This window comes from Scyliorhinus torazame, chromosome 9, assembly GCF_047496885.1.
Source record: "Scyliorhinus torazame isolate Kashiwa2021f chromosome 9, sScyTor2.1, whole genome shotgun sequence".
NCBI classification, from domain to species: domain Eukaryota; kingdom Metazoa; phylum Chordata; class Chondrichthyes; order Carcharhiniformes; family Scyliorhinidae; genus Scyliorhinus; species Scyliorhinus torazame.
In genome coordinates, this window is record NC_092715.1 from 184357195 (window position 1) to 184372381 (window position 15187).

Sequence of the window (15187 nt, forward strand, 5' to 3'; positions counted from 1 at the left end):
CCTTAGGATTCAGCAACCAATAATGCAGGAGAGTCATTACAGTACTGTGGGTACCAGGAAATACATTCCTGACCCATTAGGTTTGAGTGAGACATGTGTGGACTGGGAAACATGATGGTGCACCAATTGTAACAGACCCTTCAAGCATGTTACTTAACCAGTTCCGTAGCCGGTTCAATACATTTTATTAGGCTTCTAAGCACACTTCGAAAAATAATGGGCTGGATTCTTCAGTTCCCCAGGCGTGTGTTTCTCGGAGGCACGTGGCTTACTGGTGGCAGGATTTTATACTCCCGCTGTTTGTCAATGGGATTTCCCATTGAAGCCATCCCATGCCACCAGAAAAATTCCGGCCCATTCTTTAACATTTCAGGATATATTTTGACCGTTATTGCAGAGAATGAATTTGGGGCAAAAATTGCACCGAATGCTTTAGAAAAAAAGTATATTGGGAAAAAGTGTATAAAAGTATGTATGAAAGTTTTTAAAAGGCAAAAAGGTACACAGTTATTAGTCTCAGAAATTCTCACTGTTCATTCTGTTTGCTGTAAGCACTCTGATGAAATGGTGCATAGAAGATAGTATCCTTTCATGTCTTTGTGACTGTAGGGCGGCACAGTGATGCAGTGGGTAGCACTGCTGCCACACGGCACTGAGGACCCGGGTACGATCCCGGCCCCAAGTCACTGTCCGTGTGGAGTTTGCACATTCTCCCTGTATCTGCATGGGTCTCGCCCCCACAACCCAAAAACTTGCCTGGTAGGTAAATTGGCCATGCTAAATTGCCCCTAAATTGGAAAAAAAATTATTGGGTACTCTAAATTTTAAAAATGTCTTTGTGATTGCAACTCTGCTAATTATTACTTGCAGTTGAATATAAATATGCTGCAAAAGGCAGGAACAAAATTGCATTCTTGCCAACATATATTTTTATTAAGAGAATTGATGAGAAGATTGTGTTGGCAAATTTTGTGAATATTACATTTTGGAATAAGTGTTCCAACTTTGCTGAAATTAGTCAATGATTTGTAATTTTGATGTTGTATAGTGTTTTCTAGCACACCTCAATATTTAGACTTATTATTATGGATGAGTGTTTAGACTAATTTTGATTTTGGTTTCAGAGTTGACTTTAAAAGATCTCTGGTATAGTACCACAGAATTCCTACAGTGCAGAAGAAGCTAATTTTACCCCTCGTGTCTGCACTGACCCTCTGAAAGAGCACCCTACCTAGGCCCATTCCCCTACCCTGTCCCCGTAACTCTGAATCCCACCTAACCCAACATCTTTGGACCGTAAGGGGAAATTTAGCATGACCAATTTACCTAACATCATTGGATGGTAGGAGGAAACGAGCACCCCGAGGAAACCCACGCAGTCACGGGAGAACATGCAAACTCAACGCAGACAACCACCCAAGGACAGAATTGAACCCGGGTCCCTGCTGCTGTAAGGCAATACTAACCACTGTGCCACTGTGTCACCATAGGGTGATAGGAACATATACAGGGATGTGGCCTCTTCAGAAAATAGGATGAATTTTAACTGTTAAGGGGAGGCAGGTTTGAGAGTATGTGATGGGAAGATGGTAATGTCCTGAAAGTGGCACGGGTTGGGAACTCAACATGATCGTGCCACTTCCAGTGTTAACCTGGACAGACTTACAGAAGAGTGATGAGTCCCAGTGGAGCTTTGGGATAAGTCATTTCAACATGTAAATCACCAATTAACTCAGGATTTAACCTGGGATTCCGACTTTAACAAGTAGCGTATGGGTTTCCCGAGCCGTGTGAAACTTGCCAGGTGAGAGCACAGTGGGGGGTGCTTGAGTGAAACTGACAGGCTGGGAAACCTTCAACTTGTGATATTGAATGCAGTGACTGCATTCATGCCTCAGTGAGAGCTGCCACCCATACCACTTCTTCTGTGACTGTGCTGTTTCTGCTTCATCAATGTTTTACAACTTCCTGTAGACCTGTTGTAGACTACTCATTTTGATCTGCACTTGCCTGCTCATCGCCTTCGCTGAGCCACGGGAGCAGTTTATGTAGGTCTAGCTTAAACTACTGATGAGAAGAAAGAGAAGCAGCAGCAGCCACTACCAACAGCACCAGGAACAGCAGAAGCAGCATTAGCAGGAGCACCAGCTGGCATCTTCTCAGCCACATATGTCTCTACAGGACAGAGGGGATGCTTGAAGGAGGCAAAGTGCCAATACTGGGTCTACAAACAGAGGAGGATCAGCCCGCTTGACATGTCTGAGCACAAGGCTTGGCTTTTATAACATGATGTAGCTGTCATTTGCAGTCTCCGGGAATAAAATCTCCATTACTATGGTCCAGAGAGGCAAGTGTTGTCAGTGGCCATCTAGATAGTTATCATGGATGGGTCATTTCCACCCCCCCAGATCCCCCACCCCCTTTTCTCTGGCATCTCTCTGGAGTTCTGCATTCTCTTCTGTGAAGTGAGAAAGCAGAATTGTGGATGTGAGAAATGGATTGCGTGGAGAGGAGAGAAGGACAATATTCGTGGAGCATGGGTTTGGGTTGGCGCTGGATGAGGGTGAGTGTGAGAGTTGACTGATCAGATGGGGTGGCCTGGAGAGAGAGAGGAATGAGTGGAGCTGCTTTGGTCTGAGGAGCATTGTGCAGGAAACTGCAGAGAAAGTCAGAGTGTGGGGCTTGGCACGCAGAAGTGTAGCGTCACTCATCTTTCCTGCCCTTTATAGATACTTGAACTTCTTGGTGAACTGTGTTCAGGTCCAAGGGATTGTACTTCCAATGCTATCTTCCTCGGTTACTTCCATCATACATGCTTGACTGGAGAGGCTGGCCTGTTCCTCCCATCCTTGGCAAACATTACCTAATGCCAGTCCCTCAGGTTCTGCAGCAACACCTTCATGTAAGGCTCTGAGACCCAGCTGCAGCCTTCCCAGGTTTCTTTCTATTGCCGAAAGTTTAGGAATGAATGTATATTTCAGCTTTCTGACCCTGTCTGGGATTCCTTTAATGAGCAATTTTTCCTTTTAGACAAACTCCTGCCCTCTCTGACTGGTTGGGAAATGGAGAAATAAGATGCTAATGCCTTGGCTGAGTTAAACAGCCACAGCAAAACCAGCTGACAGAACAAACGTGTTCCCAACCAGCTACAGGCCTCCCCATGTGTACGTGTCAGTTTGAATAAAAGTCTTCCCAAATTGTCGATCCACGTGGGCAAAATACTGATAAATAGTTTCACAGCACATTTGAGACTTTTAAGGGCCGTTTAAGTGGATGGCTACATTCATTGGTTGCTATAATAAATGTGGAGACAGGAATTGGAACCTGTGAGGTCAGGATAGTATGTTGCTGTAAGTGTTGTTGATGTGTGTAATAGGTATGAGCAATTTGCCTGGTTTGCCATTCCACAACTTGCTTCTCAAATATAGTAGAATAGCATGCCTGGTAGCATGATGTCTGGTCACTTCGTGACAGCCATATCTCGAACCACCACTTGCCTATCATTATACATGCTCTTCGTCAACCTATCAAGCCAAAACTAAAGGAGTTAATTTACAATTATGAATAGGTGGGTAACAGGGAAATAAAAGTTGTTTTAAGGGATTTATATTTGTAATGGCAAGTATTAGAAATAAGATATAGTTTTAAGTGGGTTTAATTTAATGTTTCTGGGCCTGGAGGGAAAAACCAATAGTAAGATTCATGCTGGAGAAAGGTGTTTGTGTATGAGGGGGTTGGTTAAGTTCCAATGTTTTCTCTATTGTGCTTAGAGAGGTTATGGTGTGAAGAAGTAAGTTATTGCTTAGCAACAGGGGCCACTTTCCAGAGGGAAGAGATTTTCTTTGTTCTTAGTTTTAACTGGATATATTGCAGTTGGGGACAGGACGCCGAGGAATGAACCTCTCTCAACTCTTCCAGGAGAAGCTGGACAGGCCAATAGAGTTGCAAAGATGCAGGCTTCGTAAGGAACCAGTTGCAAACCAGATAACCAGGGAATTGAGACAGAAAGAATGCATTAAGGCAACTGAAATTAAGTGAATAGAAATCAAGGCAATGTTCAGAAGAATTCAAGGAATAGTAAACAAAGTGTTTTGAGTTAAAGAAATAATTGCAGTAACCAGATTTAAAGTGAACAGCAGAGTTCAGATGTAAATTAAGCATCTAATGCCATTTTACTGGAGCCTGGGAATCGAGAGTTAAAGTAATTGTGAGATGCGTTTATAGCAATCAAGAAATCATGGACTGGTTGGTGTAAAATCCTGGATTGGATTCATTGCTAACGGTGAAGTGGAAGCTTTGTTTAAAGGTGTCATTTGGAAAACCTAGACTGGATTTTGGAATGCAAACCGCTAAGGGAAAGCATTATTTTGATAGAAGATTTAAAAGCGTGTTTTTGGGAATGGAGTTTGGAAACTCGCATGTGATGTTGAGTTGGGGGATTGTAAAGAGAAAACACTAATGTGGGTTAAGAGCGGAAAGCGTGTATTTGACCATAATCATCTTGTGTGCTTATGGGACTTCTTATGTTAATGAGACCATTGTATCTTAAGAGGTACTTGGTAATCCATGTCAATCTTGAACTCTGTGTGTATTTGTTAAACTAAGATGAAGAGGAAAGGAATTTTGTATTATAATCCAATTTTTTCATGTTTAATAAATATTTTTTTCTTGCTGATAAAACTAATTAGTGGACCTGTGACTGCTCCTTCATGTTTTATTGAAAAAAGTAAAAGTTACGGGACAGAATTCTCTGATCCACTGGCTAAGTGTCGGCTCTAACGGAGAATCCACGGGTGGTTCATGACGAGAAAATCAGTGCGAACCCCTCACCGATTCTGGTAGCGGTGAGGGGCTAGCACCGGCGCTGCATGAAACACCCATGAATTACGTGGAAAACAGCCGGAAAATTGCCGGGTCCAAGGCCGCACTTGCGCAGGGCTGACGGCCTGCACTGGTTGTGCTGGCTGTTCTGGAACCCTACCCCGGCCATCCCAACCCCACAGCCCACCCCATGTCCACCCTCCACTACTCCCCCCAGCCCTTGCAAAAGCCCTCCAGCCAGCAGCATGGATCCTGGACAAGTGTGGCAACGCTGGATACTGTCCGCGGCTGGCACATTGGCTTCCCGAGCACTGGGACCACACGTGGCCCGCGCAATCGAGAACCCGGCCCATCGGGGGCAGAACATCGCAGATGGGCTGGCCAATGGCGTTGCAACTGCGCTGCACACAACCCGATGACACCGACTTGGAGGGGGCAGAGCATCGTGAACCGGCGTCAAACTGCCGCTTGCCTTGAATCCGGCGTCGGAAGCCATTCGCCGCCCGATTGCCGATCCTGATTTCGGCATCGGGCTATGGTTAATTCCGCCCATGGTCTTTTTTAGCCAGGGTCCCATTCTGGGATCTTTCCGTCTAGTTATAACAACAACTGGGGTCATAATAATGGGGGTCTCATCTGGCCATTACTTTCCATTTAATGAAAATGAATGAATGAAAAACCTTTGTCACTGCACCTGAAAATTTCCAATATGACTCCATTGAATGGGTACTAATAGTCTATAGTGCTGTTCACTAAGTTGTACTTTACGCCATCTTCTGTCCATCTTCTGTCCAAGACATTAATGCTGGAACTGCTGAATCTTTTATTTCCTGTGAGATCTGTAAATTCAGGCTCCATAATGGGCTACAGAGTAAAAATCCCATCTTAAAAAAAGCAATTGTGAGGGGGCGAAGGGAAAAACATCAAACAATGTTCCAGGACCTGATCATGACTTAGCGATGACCACTGAAAGTATGTATGTACAGACAATGGATCTGATTAAGATTGGGCCCAGCAATGTTATCTTGCACAGTACGGAAGCCTCCAGATACTTGGGTTCATACATGAAAATACCCATATGTGCAGGCTTTTCATGCTTGTGTCAGCACCTTCATGAGAAGCGAAATGCAAAATCAAGCAAAAGATGCATTTCAAAATAAACTTGCAAATAGAACCAAGATTGAGGTTATTATTGTAATCAGATTAAAAGGACAGAAGAAACACACTACTACAGAAAAAAGATATTAAAATAAAACAAAGTCCAAACAGAGAAGTACTTGCTTACTCGAGGTTTGCGGTTGACACAATGATAGGTGGAAAGGCAAGTGGTGAGAATGTTCCATAGAATCTACAGAGGGATATAAACGTGTTTGGTGAGTAGTCAAAAACTTGGCTGATGCAATATAATGTAGGTAAATGTGAAGTTACGCACTTTGGTAGCAAGAATAAAGGAGCTGAATATTATTTACATGAAGAAAGCTGCCGCTCAGAGGAATTTCAAGGTCCTCGTGCATAAATCACAAAGAGCTAGTGAGCAAGTTCAGCAGGTTAGAGGAACATAGGGATTAGGAGCATAGGTAGGCAATTCAGCCCTTTGAGACAGCTCCTCCATTCAATCAGTTCATGGCTGATCTCTTCCTGGTCTCAAATCCACCTCCCTATCTGGTCCCCATATCCCTTTAACCTATTTTGTTATCCGAAATAAATCTTTCTCCTTGAAACCATTTAATGATTCTGACTCCACGGGCGAAATTCTCCCCCAACGGCGGGATGTCCGCCGACTGGCGTCAAAGCCGGCGCCAATCAGACGGGCATCGCGCCGGCCCAAAGGTGCGGAATGCTCCGCATCTTTGGCGGCCTAGCCCCAACATTGAGGGGCTAGGCCGACGCCGGAGGGATTTCCGCCCCGCCAGCTGGCGGAAATGGCGTTTGTTGCTCCGCCAGCTGGCGCGGAAATGCGGCGCATGCGCGGGAGCGTCAGCGGCCGCTGTCAGTTTCCCGCGCATGCGCAGTGGGGAGAGTCTCTTCCTCCTCCGCCATGGTGGAGGCCGTAGCGGAGGCGGAAGGGAAAGAGTGCCCCCATTGCACAGGTCCGCCCGCGGATCGGTGGGCCCCGATCGCGGGCCAGGCCACCGTGGGGGCACCAGATCGCCCCGTGCACCCCCCCCCCCCCCAGGACCCCGGAGCCCGCCCACGCCGCCTGGTCCCGCCGGTAAATACCAGGTTTGATTTACGTCGGCGGGACAGGCAATTTCTGGGCGGGACTTCGGCCCATCCGGGCTGGAGAATCCAGCGGGGGGTCCCGCCAACCGGCGATGCCCGATTCCCGCCCCCGCCCAATCTCCGGGAGCGGGGACTTCGGCGGAGGCGGGGGCGGGATTTACGGCGGCCAACGGCCATTCTCCGACCCGGCGGGGGGTCGGAGAATGACGCCCCACAGCACTATGGAGCAGAGAATTCCATAAATTCACCACCCTCTGCGAGAAATAGTTCCTCCTCATCTCAATTTTAAGTCTACCTCCTCTCAACCTATATCTGTGACCTCTCATTCTAGATTGCCCCACACGGGGGAACATTTGGTCTATGTTTACTTTATCAATCCTTTTTAGTATTTTATATACCTCAATCTGGGGCGTCATTCTCCGACCCCCCGCCGGGTCGGAGAATGGCCGTTGGCCGCCGTGAATCCCGCCCCCGCCGAAGTCTCCGGTACTGGAGTTTGGGCGGGGGCGGGAATCGGGCCGCGCCGGTTGGCGGGACCCCCCGCTCAATTCTCCGGCCCGGATGGGCCGAAGTCCCGCCCAGAAATTGCCTGTCCTGCCGGCGTAAATCAAAGCTGGTATTTACCGGCGGGACCAGGCGGCTTGGGCGGGCTCCGGGGTCCTGGGGGGGGTGCGGGGCGATCTGACCCCGGGGGGTGCCCCCACGGTGGCCTGGCCTGCGATCGGGGCCCACCGATCCGCGGGCGGGCCTGTGCCGTGGGGGCACTCTTTCCCTTCCGCCTCCGCCACGGCCTCCACCATGGCGGAGGCGGAAGAGACTCTCCCCACTGCGCATGTGCGGGAAACTGTCGGCGGCCGCTGACGCTCCCGCGCATGCGCCGCATTTCTGTGCCAGCTGGCGGGGCACCAAACGCCATTTCCGCCAGCTGGCGGGGCAACAAACGCCATTTCCGCCAGCTGGCGGGGCGGAAATCCCTCCGGCGCCGGCCTAGCCCCTCAATGTTGGGGCTCGGCCCCCAAAGATGCGGAGCATTCCGCACCTTTGGGCCGGCGCGATGCCCGTCTGATTGGCACCGGTTTTGGCACCAGTCGGCGGACATCGCGCCGTTGGGGGAGAATTTCGCCCCAGATCTTCTCTCATTCTTCCTAACTCCAGCGAATATAAGTCCAAACATTTTAATCTCTCCTCATACGACAACAGTTTCATAATTGGAATCAATTTGGTGAACCTTCTCTGAACTGCCTCCAATGCCACCACATCCTTCCTCAATTAAGGAGACCAAAACTGGCGCAATACTTCAAATATGGTCTCACCAACACCCCACACAATTGCAACAACACTTCTCTATTTTTATACTTCAGTCCTATTGCAATAAACGCTACAATTCCATTTGAGTTTTTAATTACATGCTGTACCTGCATACCGACTTTCTGCGATTTATGAACAAAGACACCCAGATCCTTCTCCCCAGGTGCATTTTGAATCTACTTTCCATTTAGATAATAATTTGCCTTTCTATTTTTTTCAGCCAGAATGGATAACTTCACACTTATCCACATTAAACTCCATCTGAGAAATTTTAGGCCATTCTCCTAGCCTTTCTAAATCCATCTTTAAATTTCTTATCTCCTCTTCACTGCCTGCTTTCCAATTTATTTTAGTATCATCCGCTAATTTTGCTATGTTACACTCTGCCCCTGCTTGCAGATCATTTATATAGATTGTAAACAATTGAGGTCTGAGGACTGACCCCTGCGGCACCCTAATAGTTACAGTTCATCAGGCAGAGAAGGATTGGATTGGATTGGATTTGTTTATTGTCACGTGTACCAAGGTACAGTGAAAAGTATTTTTCTGCGAGCAGCTCAACAGATCAGTAAATGCATGGGAAGAAAAGGGAAGACAAGAAAATACATAATAGGGCAACACAACATATACAATGTAACTACATAAGCACTGGCATCGGATGAAGCATACAGGGTGTAGTGTTAATGAGGTCAGTCCATAAGAGGGTCATTTAGGAGTCTGGTGACAGTGGGGAAGAAGCTGTTTTTGAGTCTGTTCGTGCGTGTTCTCAGACTTCTGTATCTCCTGACCGATGGAAGAAGTTGGAAGAGTGAGTAAGCCGGGTGGGAGGGATCTTTGATTTTGCTGCCCGCTTTCCCCAGGCAACGAGAGGTGTAGATAGAGTCAATGGATGGGAGGCAGGTTCGTGTGATGGACTGGGCGGTGTTCACGACTCTCTGAAGTTTCTTGCGGTCCTGGGCCGAGCAGCTGCCATACCAGGCTGTGATGCAGCCTGATAGGATGCTTTCTATGGTGCATCTGTAAAAGTTGGTAAGGGTTAATGTGGACATGCCGAATTTCCTTAGTTTCCTGAGGAAGTATTGGTGCTGTTGTGCTTTCTTGGTGGTAGCGTCGACGTGGGTGGACCAGGACAGATTTTTGGAGATGTGCGCCCCTAGGAATTTGAAACTGCTAACCATAAATAAGGACCCATTTATCACAACCCTCTGCTTTCTGTTAATCAGCCAATCCTCAATCCAACGTAGTACTCTACACCCAATCCCCTGCAATCTCACTTTCTGGGTCAGTCTTTCATGCAGCACCTTGTCAAATGTCTTCTGGAAGTCCTGATATATCACATCCACAGGTGAAAGCAAATAGAATGTTAGCCTTCATTTCAAAAGGAATGGAGCATAAAAATAGGGAACTCTTCCTAAAACTACAAGGCACTAGTTAGACCCCACCTGGAACATGGTGAATAATTTTGGTCCTCTTATCTTAGGAAAGATATACAGGGACTTGAGGCAGTGCAGAGAAGGTTTACTCTGTTGATCCAAAGTACGGAGGGATTTTCTTATGAGGAGAGGTTGAGTAGGCTTGCATTGTACTCATTGGAGTTTAGAAGAATGAGAGGCGCCCTTATTGAGATGTCTCGGATTCTCAAGGGGCTTGAAAGGTTAGGTGCTGAGAGGATGTTTCCCCTTGTGGGAGAGTCTAGGACTAGGGGCATAATCTCAGAGTAAGAGGTCGCCCATTTAAGACAGAGATGAGGAAGCTTTTCTCCTTTCAAAGGGTAGTGAATCTGTGGAATTCTTTATCGAGAGGGCTGTGGCGGTTAGGTTGTTAGGTATGTTCAAAGCTGAGATAGACAGATTTTTAATCAGTAAAGGAATCAAGGTTTAAGAGGAAAAGGCAGGAAAGTGGCGTTGAGGATTATCATTTCAGGCCAGTCATGATCTCATTGAATGGTGGAGCAGACTTAATGGGCCGAATGGCCTACTTCTGCTCTTATATCTTATAGTCTTATGGTCTTGTCTCAGAGGCTGTTCAGCACTGGGCTAAATCGCTGGCTTTGAAAGCAGACCAAGGCAGGTCAGCAGCACGGTTCAATTCCCGTACCCGCCTCCCCAAACAGGCGCCGGAATGTGGCGACTCGGGGCTTTTCACAGTAACTTCATTTGAAGCCTACTTGTGACAATAAGTGATTTTCATTTCATCATTTCAATAACATCCTGGCTAAGATCCATATGAATAGATTTGGTAAATCTAATACATCACCTAAAACAATGAAAATGCAATACTGTATCACTCGAGACAGAATCTGAAAAAAAAGGAAGCAGAGTTTTGACTGGGACAGTTGGATGTCATTTTAATAAACAAAAATATTAAACATCCTTCCCTCTGCCAATCATGTTATTTTTTGACAACATGTCAAGAAAGGTAGAAAATGTGGCAGTGCATTTTCTTGAAATTTGAATTTGAAGTTCTTTTGCTAAAATGTAATGTTCTCAGGCATTTCATTGTACATATTTATGTATGGTTGACATGTTTGCCTCATTGGCCACACCGCATTTTGAAAACAGAATGCACCTGGCATGGGATGTGCCACATATGGATAAAAAAACAACAATGGCTGGGGGAAATTTGGACACAAGGGGTAAGCGCAGTTTTCGTTCAGTTAAACAATTATGTATGTGGTGAAATTCCAGCTGAAGGTTTCATTTTTTTCACCTATTTTTGTAATGTTCAGTATTTTGTTCCATGGTGTTGATAATATTACTGCTCAGTATCTAAAATATATTCTCACGGAACAGTGTGCTGGACCAGCTACATTCCAGAAAGTGCTTGAGCACAGTTATAGTGAAGTGGTTAGGACTCACACGCTATTGGCAGTGTATTGAGCGTGTTCCCTCTGTTGTTGAGAAGATTTCTCATAATTCACTTAAGCATTATGACACACATAAGTTATGGGCCCTTCACACCTGTAAGAATTCTTGTGACCTCCCACCTCTGGTGCGATATCCTGTAAATAATTTTATTAAATATCATTCTCCGGGATGCTAGATAATAGCAAACAGATTTGTGCTCTCAAAACTATCTGGGGAATCTAGTTCTCAGCATAAAACATTTTTTTGTTGTTAGGAGGTGAGGGGGGGGGGGGCGGGGGGGGGGGGTGTTGTATGTGTTGTTGAAAATCAGAACAACACAATTCTTCTATCTACAATCCTTAAAACAAGCAACACCACTGTCCATGCAGCATAGATGATGATTAATATAATATGGGACCTAAAGGAGTTAATATAATATTACTACATTATTGACACATCAACAAGGAGTCTGGAAGAATGCCAAACAGCAAGTTAAACTTAACCAAATTTGAGCCCCTATAAACATGCAGACCTCTTTAGTTCCACACAGCGCACTCGTATATTTGCTGACCACCTGGCTTTACTGCTTTTATGTGAGACCAGCATTAAACTGATTCCACTTGGAACTCAAGATGCATTCTCAAGATGATGCACCTGATACTAAAAAGCAGTTCACAGGACTCTTCAGAGAGAAGAATTGCTCCCTTAGGACATCTTCTGCTTTCTGTTACATCCCAGAATTCCACTTTCACACTCTTCCAGCTTTGACAGCCTTCTGCTCTGCATTTGCTACCCTTGTGACATAAACTAAACTGCTGGGGTCAAGAGGTTAACAGGCATTCTCATATGCTTCTGCCATTATGATCAGTCCAAATCATGAAATGATAATAGCTACCAAGCCACAAGAAGATCAATTAAAATTCTTCACTGTGCCCAGGTTTATGGTAAATTTCATTTGAACATAGCCTCCCTTTGTTATATATTTAATGCAGATGGGAATGACAGGTTGTTTCTCATCCCAGTACTGGTAACTTGATGATCATCGCTGCAGTGAAAACATGTTGTTTCTTGGCAGAATGCGCACACTGCAGCTAGACAAAATACTAACGTGCAGCAGTCCGAGGCTGGCTCCTGCTGTGCACCCACTACAAATCAAGCGCATCAAGGCATTTTATTTGTCAGTTATAAGTGCTTCGTTGTACATTAGGCTACTTTATGCGCTGAAATGTGAGCTGAGTAAAAAAAGTGGAGGTGGAAAGGTTACTGCTCTGTAAATTTTAAAAAATAATTAAATTAACAAATATGTAGATTATGTGCCAAGTCAACATGCAAGATGAATGGTTTCTATTATGAGGAAGCCATAGCATTCCAAATGCTTAGATTACAAGACTTTTAGACTGGAATCTGACATTTTAATTATTTAAAATATAGTTTACATACATGCGTTACATTGATTAAATAATTGGCAATGCTATGGAATTTTCCAAAATATTTGCCTTATTTCCTAACCTTCGAATATTGTTTAATTGTATTGAGCAATTAGTGAGCAGTAACTATTCTACCACTCAGTGTATCCTACCACCTACCTGCTGCAGGTATCAACTATCAGAACTCTATTCGTAGCATAGGACCAGCTTCTTTCAGTTCATAAAGCAGAAAGCCCCACACCGCCCCCTGTTCATTATCTGCATTTTGCACTGTATCAGCAGCACAGTGTTGCTCCTTCAGACTTAAATAAAGTGAACCTTAAGAACCAGTAGAAAAAAAACAGCAGAAGAGGGGAATTACAAGCTCCTGCATTTTGAGTGGGAAATTCACTCTCAAAAAATGCTGTTTGGAGGTAGAGATACAGGCCAGAATTCTCAAGCCATTGGGAATCTCTTTGTCCGCTGACAGGATACCCCCGCCCATGGATTTCCCGATGGCGTGGGGTGGCTTCAATGGGAAATCCCATTGACAAGGGGCGGGAAGAAAGAATCCTGGGATGAGAATGGGCGTCAAACCTGAGATCCGTTCCGACACCGCTCCCGCGATTCTCTGTCCTCGGAGAATCGCCGCCAATCATGCGCGCGCGGTTGACGCGGCGGCGGTCGAGGGCCATTGACAGAGGCCCCCGCGGTGATTCACCGAGTGCAGCTGGCCGAGATTCCGATGGCGTGGATCTCTCATGGTTCTACCCGTCGGGAACTCTGGTGGGGGGTGGGAGGATCATTCATGGGGGTCTCCAGGACGGCCAGGCTACCGATCGGGGGCCGTCGGTCCGCGGGCGCGCGTGATCTGGGGGCCTATGTTTTAGGCGCCGGTACGCGGTGTGGGTTGACCATGTTGTGCAGGGCGGCCGATGTAGGCCGCCGCCGTGCACATGCGCGGACCCCCGACCGGAAGTGCAGGGCCTTGTATCGACAGCCAGAGCTGCGAGCACTACTCTGGGGTCCTACTAGCCCCCTGCAAATCGGAGAATCACCCTGGACTTTCTCCACGTAAGTCCAGAGTGATTTGCGCGCGTTTTTTCGCGGGCATGGGGTCATAGCCCCACTATTGGAGAATCCCACTCAGCAAGAAGGATAAGGTTGATGATGTTTAGATTTCTGCTGAGTGTCTTTCTGATGTGGCGTGCACCTGTCAACAACCAAAATTCTCTGAATTGGCTACAGTGCTACATTACAATTGTGATGGTATTTCAGAAGTATTTAATTAGCTTTAATGATGATTAAGATGTCCTAAGGTCATTAAAAATGCTCAATAAATTCTCTGCATCGAGGCATTGCAGCTCAGAAGGAGGCTATTCTGTCCATCGAGTCCATGCTAGCCTCTGCAGAGCAGTCCAGTCAGTCCCAATCTCTCACACAATTCCCAGAGCCTTGGATGTTTTCAAATGCTTCATCCCTCTGATTTTTTTCACCAAGTACCTTAGATCTGTAGCCTCTTGTTACCAATGCTTCTGCCACTCAAAACAGTTTCTCCCTACTTATTCTATCCAAATCATTCAAAATTTTGAACACCTCAATGCAATCTCCAATTAACCATCTGAGCTCAACGGAGCACATACCCCACTTTCTCTAGTTTATCTTTTCATTCAGTGTGTCTCATCTCACACAGCCTTTCCATATTACCAGGTGCTGAATGATTCGGGGCAGTCGATATTCTCGGTATAAGGTGTTCCTCTCCATGCCTCAGGCCTCCTGAAGACATTTGCCATGCAAAACGTTAATAAAGAATATGCAATGAAAACAGAAAATGGTGGAAGTACATTAGGATCCATGAGGATCTCGAAAGGATTGACATGTTAACATTTTGGGTGTATAGTGTTCTAAAAGGAAGTGCCTTTGCAAAAACATTAACCTGCCTTTTCTGTTTGCAGATATTGAAAGAGCTGCAATACATTTCAAGCATTTATCTTTGTAGAAAATAGAATTCACTGTGTCTAGCACAAAGAGCAAAAAGTGCAGTGTTTCCCACCATTGCAACATGTATTTACATGGAACCAAAAATGATTGTATTGATCGTTTGCCAAAAGTTGTCTTGTGCCATATGGTCACTCTTGGTGAACCACAGCAGCAAAAGCAGTGGCAGGAATTTCCTCAAGGTTTTTTCCTCTCTTCGTGGTAACTTTGGTGGAACCAAACTTGACCAAGGTTAATGCGATGGACTGAGTTACACCTTGGGAATGGTCAACCACGGAGGCTTTTGTATTGATGGAAAATTATTTCATTTTACTTCCTGTTAAAGAAAGCTCACATATCAGATTCATGGTAACTTAATAGTATGTGTACATATATTCTACTGATGTTGGCAGTCTGGAGTAAGATCGCAAGTTTGCATCCAAAACTGGTGGAGTAGAGGAGATCCTTGCACCAGCATCCATTATTAGATCAGTGTTTGGCATGGTAAACACAGATTGTAGGACTGTTCAAGCAATGGATTCTCTTATCTCTCTCCTTATTGTCACCTCAAGAGTCCCCCAAAATTCAATAGTTAGCACGTACTCT

The 15187-nt window shown here is 45.7% G+C and overlaps 1 long non-coding RNA gene across 1 annotated transcript in view; it reads left to right on the forward strand.

Annotated features, from left to right (window-relative positions):
• Positions 1-15187, forward strand: part of LOC140430050 (uncharacterized) — a 116313-nt gene that overhangs the window by 34482 nt on the left and 66644 nt on the right. The window lies entirely within an intron of this gene.